The sequence below is a fragment of the Priapulus caudatus genome, unplaced genomic scaffold, assembly GCF_000485595.1.
Source record: "Priapulus caudatus unplaced genomic scaffold, Priapulus_caudatus-5.0.1 Scaffold1555, whole genome shotgun sequence".
In the NCBI taxonomy this organism is placed as follows: domain Eukaryota; kingdom Metazoa; phylum Priapulida; class Priapulimorpha; order Priapulimorphida; family Priapulidae; genus Priapulus; species Priapulus caudatus.
Genome location: NW_014578616.1, coordinates 28,696 through 37,439, shown reverse-complemented (window position 1 = coordinate 37,439; position 8,744 = coordinate 28,696).

Sequence of the window (8,744 nt, the reverse complement as noted above, 5' to 3'; positions counted from 1 at the left end):
CGGGCCCCAGCTTATATAGCCTTCAGCCCAGCGTGGTTTTGCACACGAATTGTGCACGTGGTCAAGGGCTGAAACTTCTGACCTCCACGCCAGCATAGGTGACCTCTATAGTTATAGCTAGTGCTAAAGTTTGGCTTCTATAATGTAGGTCAAGCGTTGCAGTCGCTTTGTGTAGACTTGTTAGCAGCGCGTGGGTACGCGCACGCAGTGAGTGTTATAGCAACTCCTGCCTCGCTGGCTGTTATAAAGTTGTATTAAACGTATTCTCTTTATCTGTTATTGTTCTTCCGACAAGACATAACAATTGTGACAACGTTGCTATGAAAGGAAAATGATATAATTTGGGCCTGATTTTGCACATTTTTCCTGTTTCTGAATGTGAAACAATACAATAAATAAATTAACCCACTGTTTTAATAACTACGTGTATTTCATTTAAAAACTAAGCGTATGAGGAAATAAGATGTATTTAAAGTTTTCTATCTATCTATATTTACATAATTTTATAACTTTTAAACGTTGTTGATACGCCCCGCTCATGGTGTTATAGACTGAGGTATCGTCTCGTACTTTCGGCAACTTCTTGTTTCGTTCACAACAATTATTCATAATTACACATAGTATACCAACCTCGACAGCTTTATTTCTAGCAATGTACTTTTTGTTTGTGTATACTGGCTAACGCTCCATTAGGAGTGTTCCCAACTTTGATATCATTAATGGATTAATGATTAATGATTGATAACCCTAACCCTAACCTAAATGACATTAAACCACAAACTAATACATGACCATGACCGTATATATCATATATATATATATATGATGTCGATTGTTGCAGCACAAATGGCCATTCATGTGGTATTCACAAAGACGTTTATTTCGTGCATATTAATATAATTTTAATAAATTTATTAATTTTATTCAAATATAATTCAAATTATAATTTTATTAATATCAATCATAATATTAATAATAATATGATACACCCACTCGCCAGCGTGCGTACCCATAATAGCTGAGCGTTGAAACTGCATTTTATACAGAGGTACTGAAACAAACGCTAATAACAGTGTATTGCCAGTTTACTATAAAAGAAAAAATAATATAATTTATGTTGTAAATCACTCTTTATTTTCTATTGCTGTTTAATTATAGTTAGTGCTAAAGTTTGGCTTCTAGAAAGCAGATCTAGCAGCAGCGCAGCGGGTGTAATGAAATGTAATGTCGCGTGTTTCTTTATAAGTTGTATTAAACGTATTTTCTTTATCAGTTATTGTTTTTCCGACAAGGCGTATGAGGAAATAGTTGTTAAAGTTTCTATCTACGTACGTTTACATAACTTCATAACTTTTAAACGTTGGGAGGGGGAGAGAGAGAGAGAGAGAGAGAGAGAGAGAGAGAGAGAGACGCAGATAGAGATAGGGAGAGAGAGAGAGGAGAGAGAGAGAGAGAGAGAGAGAGAGAGAGGGAGAGTGAGAGAGCGAGCTAGAGAGCGGAAGAGAGAAACGGGAAGAGAGAGAGAGAGAGAGCGCGGAGAGAGGAAAGAGAGAGAGAGAGAGAGAGAGAGAGAGAGAAACATGCGTGCGTATACCCAAAAGTGTCCTTTTTTTTTAAGTATACGGCGTATACATAAGTATACCCTCCACCAGGCCCGTAGCCAGCTTTATATTAGGGGGGGTTCGTTTTTCAATGTTGCAATTTGCTCGCGCAGGCGTGTACAGAATTTGTACCAGGGGGTCTAACCGTAACCGCGAAGTTGCGAGCACGCGGAAGGGGGGGTTTGGGGGCCCACCCCAGAAAATTGTTAAATTAGACCCCCTCAGATGCGTTTTCTGCGCGAGCAAGTAGGGGTCCGGACTCCCTGGACCCCCCCTGTACACGCCCTGCTCGGCGCGAAGCGACCAGGCGAGGGAGCCAAAGCGACCGAGCGGGGAGAGGGTGTAGGAGGGGGGTGTTCACTGTTCACCCTTACGCACGATGGAGATTTTGCAATTATTACACTAAAATGGAGCGACCCGAGTGAAATTCTTGCAAATTTAAAAAAAAAAAAAATTGGGCTTAGGGGGGCTCGGGGGGGGTTCGTTCGAACCCCCCGAACCCCCCCTGGCTACGGGCCTGCCCTCCACTACATCACTGGTGTGTACGTATATGTGTGTGTATATATACGTGTGTATGTGTATATGTGTGTATATCTATTGTGTGTATATGTATGTGTGTATATGTATATGAATATGTGCCGCTATACAGAGCCGCGCGCATGTCTATGTCAGCATCGTCGATGTCGTCGTCAGCTTCACGTGTGGAAGGTGTGCGCGTCGTAGTGTAATGTACCGTCGTGTCTGTACGTCGTAGCGTCAAGCATGTTCCGCTATGTTATGACCAAGTATGACAGTGATAGAAACAGCAACACATGGAGTAAATCATCACGTGGCTAAATAAATAGCCCTATATTCACAAATTCACAAGATTCACAATCAAGTGTACAAGAATTCAATAAAGTTCACAATAAATCAATGAATTAATATTGAAGTTTACAAGAATTCAATAAAGTTCACAATAAATCAATGAATCAATATTGAAGTGTACAAATCGTCTGCTTGTCGATCCGCCCGAGTGGTAGTGCTGTGTGTGGCTCAATGCACAACCTGGAAAAAATAAACGAAGCACATTACATGTATGCAGTGGCAATGTTGTTTAGGACTCACCTGTTCTCTCCGAGGACAGACGATAGTGGATGGATGCTGGAATCTCGTCTGCTTGTCTATCCGCTCATCCGTCTTGTCTCTGCTCTCTCCCCGAGTGGTGGCTCAATGCACAACCTGGAAAAAAATAAACGAAGCACATTACAATGTGTGGTAGTACCTATACCATTACAACAAGTAGGTGTAGGGTTTGGATCACTCTTAGTCTGACTCCTCTTCCTTGGCCGGTTCAGCATGGTTAGACCATTGCTGACCTCAACCTTAGAATCACAGGAGTACGCAAGCCCCCACACGACGGCAACGTGGTGATCCATTGTGGGGGACCTGAAAAGAAAAAAAAATGAAAAAAATGAAAAATCGAATGATAAATGATGATGTCGTTTTAGTACTTAGTATGTTAAAATGTTAGTTTTAGTAGTTAGTATGTTAGCTATGCTAGTAACGCGTTATTATAACGCTAGCAAGAAGGGCCACTTACACTAGATCGGGAGTCCAGTAGTCTCTCTCTCTCACTTCTGCAGGAGGTGAGGGCTGCATATCTTACCAAACTACAGGCGAATCAGTGCGGGTCCAGCTCAACGCTCCATAATATAAGCTCCAATCCTCTCCAGTGCTGCTGCTGCCTTCGCCGTTTTGATAATGACACCTGTAAACATACGATCTAACCCGTGTTAATTACCGTTACCGTACAAAACAGTACCATTCAACGACATATACCTGCAACCTTTGATACCGGTCTTAAGAAGTGTGTGTAGTACAATCCTTCGACGAAGCTAGCTGGAGCTCGTCGCTTCTATCTGGAACAATACAGAATGATTTCGAGTAAAATCTAAGCTGAACTAAGTTCAAAACACGGTAAACACGATACAATTTAATGACGTATATACTTACGACCCGTAGCTGGTGTACCGCTGCTACAACTAAAAATGTCAACTGTTACAAATGCTCGCTCCTTATATACCATTCAGGCAGCGTGGTTTTGCACACGAATTGTACCGTGGACACGGCGTGGGTCAAACATGGTCGGCGGGTGGCACGTGTCAAGGGCTAAAACTTCTGACATCCACGCCAGCAAAGGTGACTCCTATAAATGTCAGGGTGGGCGGCAAGCTTCATGTGCACGTGGACACGCCGTTGGGGGAAGCTCAGTGAATCTCCCAAAGGTCACCAAGCGTGTGTAGGCTGAAGCTGCCACCTGGACATCCTGCAATGCTAACAGTACTGAACGGGCCGAGGCTGCGTCAAGGCTTTTGCGCACACACAGTTGTATGATGTTATCAGGAGCGGTATAATATCTCTATATTATACACTCCTGATGAAATGTATATATCCCCCTCAGACGTGTGTATTAGGTGGCAGACATCACGACAGAACCCCAGAATCGTTATACACTTAAAGGGCACCTTCGCTTATAGCCTACTTTACTATATACGTCTTGCAAGTGACTAGCTTGCCATCATAACATCATTAACAATCCTTAGCAATTTACATCCGTGTTTCCCGTACTGGTTTAGCCTACGGATCCGGTTTCATATACCTTTCTTTTTTCAGTTACACTCCATTCTCTACTTACTCTCTAGGCATGCCGCACCCTAAATTAAATTAATTGCCCTAATGTCGGCCTATGTCATTTCCTTTGGGCGACAGGTCGGCGAACCGGAGAAATCACGAGCGATATTCGCTTTGTAAGCGCGCTTTTCTCCTCAGTATATATATATTGCCTGATAAATGGATAATTAAATATATATTTATGTGTGTGTGTGTGTGTATGTGTGTGTGTGTGTGTGTGTGTGTGTGTGTGTGTGTGTGTGTGTGTGGTGTGTGTGGTTTGTGCGAGCGTGCATGCGTGCGTGCGTGCGTGCGTGAGTCTGCGTGTGTGTATATGTAGGTGTGTGCGTGCGTATATGTGTGTGTGTGGTATGTGTGCGCGCGTGTGTATGTGTACGTGGCGTGTTTATGGTGCGTTCGTGTGTAATGTGTGCGTGCGTGTGTATGTGTGCGTGCGTATGTATGTGTTGTGTGCGTGCGTGTGCATTTGTGCGATCGCGTTCATGTGTGCGTGAGTATATATGAGTGCGGGCGTGTGTAAGTGTGCGTGCGTGGTGTGTGTGCGTGCGTATGTGTGTATGTGTGTGTGTGCGTGCGTGCGTGCGTGGTGTGTATTTGTACCTGCGTATCTGTGTATGTGTGTGTGTGCATGCGTGCGTGCGTGCATTATTATTCTATATAGCACTCTGGGCCCGTGTACAGTATTTGCAGGCAAATTTGACCACCTGTTTGCAACCATCAAAGTTATTTGGAAAGCCTGTATGGCATAAGTTCCCGAATTGCACAACACATAATTATTGCTGATATAAAGAAAATCGAGGAATAGTAATTACACATCAAATTGAACGCTTGATTAAAGTTTAGGAGTGAATCCGGTGCCTGCATGCCAGAGCGCATGTTGCGTGTAGCGTGTAACGTCTGTGCGTGTATCGTGTGTGCGTGTGTGCGTGTAACGTCTGTGCGTGTAGCGTGTGTGCGTGTAGCGTGTGTGCGTGTGTGTGCGTGTTAGCGTGTGTGCGTGTGTGCGTGTGTGCGTGTAGCGTGTGTGCGTGTGTGCGTTTGTGCGTGTAGCGTTGAGCTCAAGTTGGTTGAGTTACGCGTAGTAAATCGTAGGTATTCTAAGGCTAGTAAATGACGAATTTCCTTGTTTTTGAAGTCACACTCCTTCCCTATTGTCTACTTCTGATGTATAATATATATATCCTAATCCTACAATATGTAGTCATCGAGTGTAAAAAAACAGCCGTTATGTAGACAGATTCGTTAGGTAGACATATTTGCTGTCTACCTAATGTTTAGCATGCATAAACTTCGTTTCTTCATGAAATTTATAATTATAGGTTCTAGTAGAGGTGTTCTCACTCTATTGACTTGTAATATATTTAAACTATGATAAAGCTTAAATGTTGTTAAATGTGTGAACACATTTTCTAAAAAGTGTATATATACGTCCGTACGTAGAATCAGTAGACATATATGTGTATTTCTATCTTTGAATAGTTTTTAAGAATATCTGTCTATACCCCCAAAAGATTAAAGTTTTGTGTGTGTATAATGTGCCGCTAGCAGAGCCGCGCGCATGTGTATGTGTATATCTATGTGTGCTAATGTGTATATCTATGTGTGTATGTGTATATGTGTGTATATGTCTATTTGTGTGTATATCTATGTGTGTATGTGTATACTTATAATCTCTGTGTGTATGTGTATATCTATGTGTGTAATGTGTATATCTATGTGTGTATGTGATATATGTGTATATTCTATGTGTGTATGTGTATATGTGTGTATATGTCCATTGTGTGTATATCTATGTGTGTATATGTATATGAATATGTGCCGCTACAGAGCCGCGCACATGTCTATGTCAGCATCGTCGATGTCGTCGTCAGCTTCACGTGTGGAAGGTGTGCGCGTCGTAGTGTAATGTACGTCATATCTGTACGTCGTAGTGTCAAGCATGTTCCGCTATGTTACGCCAAAGTTATGACCAAGTATGACAGTTGATAGAAACAGCAACACATGGAGTAAATCATCAACGTGCTAAATAAATAGCCCTATATTCACATAATCCACAAGATTCACAATCAAGTGTACAAGTAATTCAATAAAGTTCACAATAAATCAATGAATTAATATTAAAGTTTACAGATTTCAATATAAGTTCACAATAAATCAATGAATTAATATTGAAGTTTGCAAGAATTCAATAAAGTTCAAATAAATCAATGAATCAATATTGAAGTGTACAAATCGTCTGCTTGTCGATCCGGCCCGAGTGGTGTGGGCTCAATGCACAACCTGAACGAAAAAATAAACGAAGCACATACATGTATTGCAGTGCAATGTTGTTTACGACTCACCTGTCCTCTCTCCCGAGGACAGACGATAGTGATGGATGCTGGAATTCGTCTGCTTGTCTATCCGCTCATACCGTCTTTGTCTCTGCTCTCTCCCGAGTGGTGCTCAATGCCACAACCTGGAAAAAAATAAACGAAGCAGCATTACAATGTGTGGCAGTACCTAACAACATTACAATAAGTAGGGTGTAGGGTTTTGGATCACTCTAGTCCGACTCCTCTTCCTGGCGCGTTCGCATGGTTAGACCATTGCTGACCTCAACCTTAGAATGCACAGGAGTACGCAAGCCCCACAACGACGGCAACGTGGTGATCCATTGTGGGGGACCTGAAAAGAAAAAAAAAAGAAAAAAATGAAAAATCGAATGATAAATGATGTCGTTTTAATACTTAGTATGTTAAAATGTCAGTTTTAGTAGTTAGTATGTTAGCTATGCTAGTAACGCCGTTATTATAACGCTAGCAAGAAGGGCACTTACCTAGATCGGGAGTCCAGTAGTCTCTCTCTCCTCTCTCACTTCTGCAGGAGGTGAGGCTGCATATCTTACCAAAATACAGGCCATCAGTGGCGGTCCACTCAACGCTCCAATATATAGCTCCAATCCTCTCCCAGTGCTGCTGCTGCCTTCGCCGTTTTGTATGACACTGTAAACATACATCTAAACCCGTGTTAATTACCGTTACCCGTACAAAACAGTACAATTCAACGACAATATACCTGCAACCTTTGATACCGGTCTTAAGAGTGTGTGTAGTACAATCCTTCGACGAAGCTAGCTGGAGCTCGTCTGCTCTATCTGGAACAATACAGAATGATTTCGAGTAAATCTAAGCTGAACTAAGTTCAAACACGGTAAACACGAATACAATTTAATGACGTATATACTTACGACTTGTAGCTGAGTGTACCGCTGCTACAACTAAAAATGTCAACTGTTATAAATGCTCCCACTTATATACCACTCAGGCCAGCGTGGTTTTGCACACGAATTGTACACGTGGACACGGCGTGGGTCAAACATGGTCGGCGTGTGCAGCGTGGTCAAGGCTAAAACTTCTGACATCCACGCAGCAAAGGTGACTCCTTATAAATGTCAAGGTGGCGCAAGCTTCATTCGTGCACGTGGACACGACGTGGGGGGAAGCTCAGTGAATCATCTCCCAAGGTTCACCACGCGTGTGTAGGCTGAGCTGCCAACTGGACATCCGCAATGCTAACTAGCTGAACGGGCCGAGGCTGCGTCAAGCTTTGCGCACACACAGTTGTATGATGTTATCAGGAGCGTATAATATCTCTATATTATACACTCCTGATGAAATGTATATATCCCCCCTCAGACGTGTGTATAGGTGTGCAGACATCACGACAGAACCCCAGAATCGTTATACATTAAAGGGCACCTTCCTTATAGCCTACTTTACTATACGTCTTGCAATTGACTAGCTTGCCATCATAACATCATTAATAATCCTTAGCAATTTACATCCGTGTTTCCCGTATTGTTTAGCTACGGATCCGTTTCAATATACCTTCTTTTTTCACTTACACTCATTCTCTACTTAACTCGTCTAGCATGCCGCACCCTAAATTAAATTTGATTGCCTTATGTCGGCCCTATGTCATTTCCTTTGGGCGACAGGTCGCGAACGGGAGAAATCACGAGCGATATTTCGCTTGTAAGCGCGCTTTTTCCTTAGTATATATATATTGCTGATAAATAGATAATTAAATATATATTTATGTGTGCGTGTGTGTGTGTGTGTGTGTGTGTGTATGTGTGCGCGCGTGTGTATGTGTACGTGCGTGTTTATGTGTGCGTTCGTGTGTATGTGTGCGTGCGTGTGTATGTGTGCGTGCGTATGTATGTGTTGTGTGCGTGCGTGTGCATGTGTGCGATCGCGTGCATGTGTGCGTGCGTGTGTAAGTGTGCGTGCGTGGTGCGTGTGCGTGCGTATGTGTGTATGTGTGTGTGTGTGTGTGTGTGCGTGCGTGCGTGCGTGCGTGCGTACGTGGTGTGTATGTGTACGTGTGCGTATGTGTGCGTGCGCGTGCGTGCGTATTTGTGTATGTGTGCGTGCGTGTGTGTATGTGTGTGTGTGTGCGTGCGTGCGTGCGTGCGTGCGTACGTGG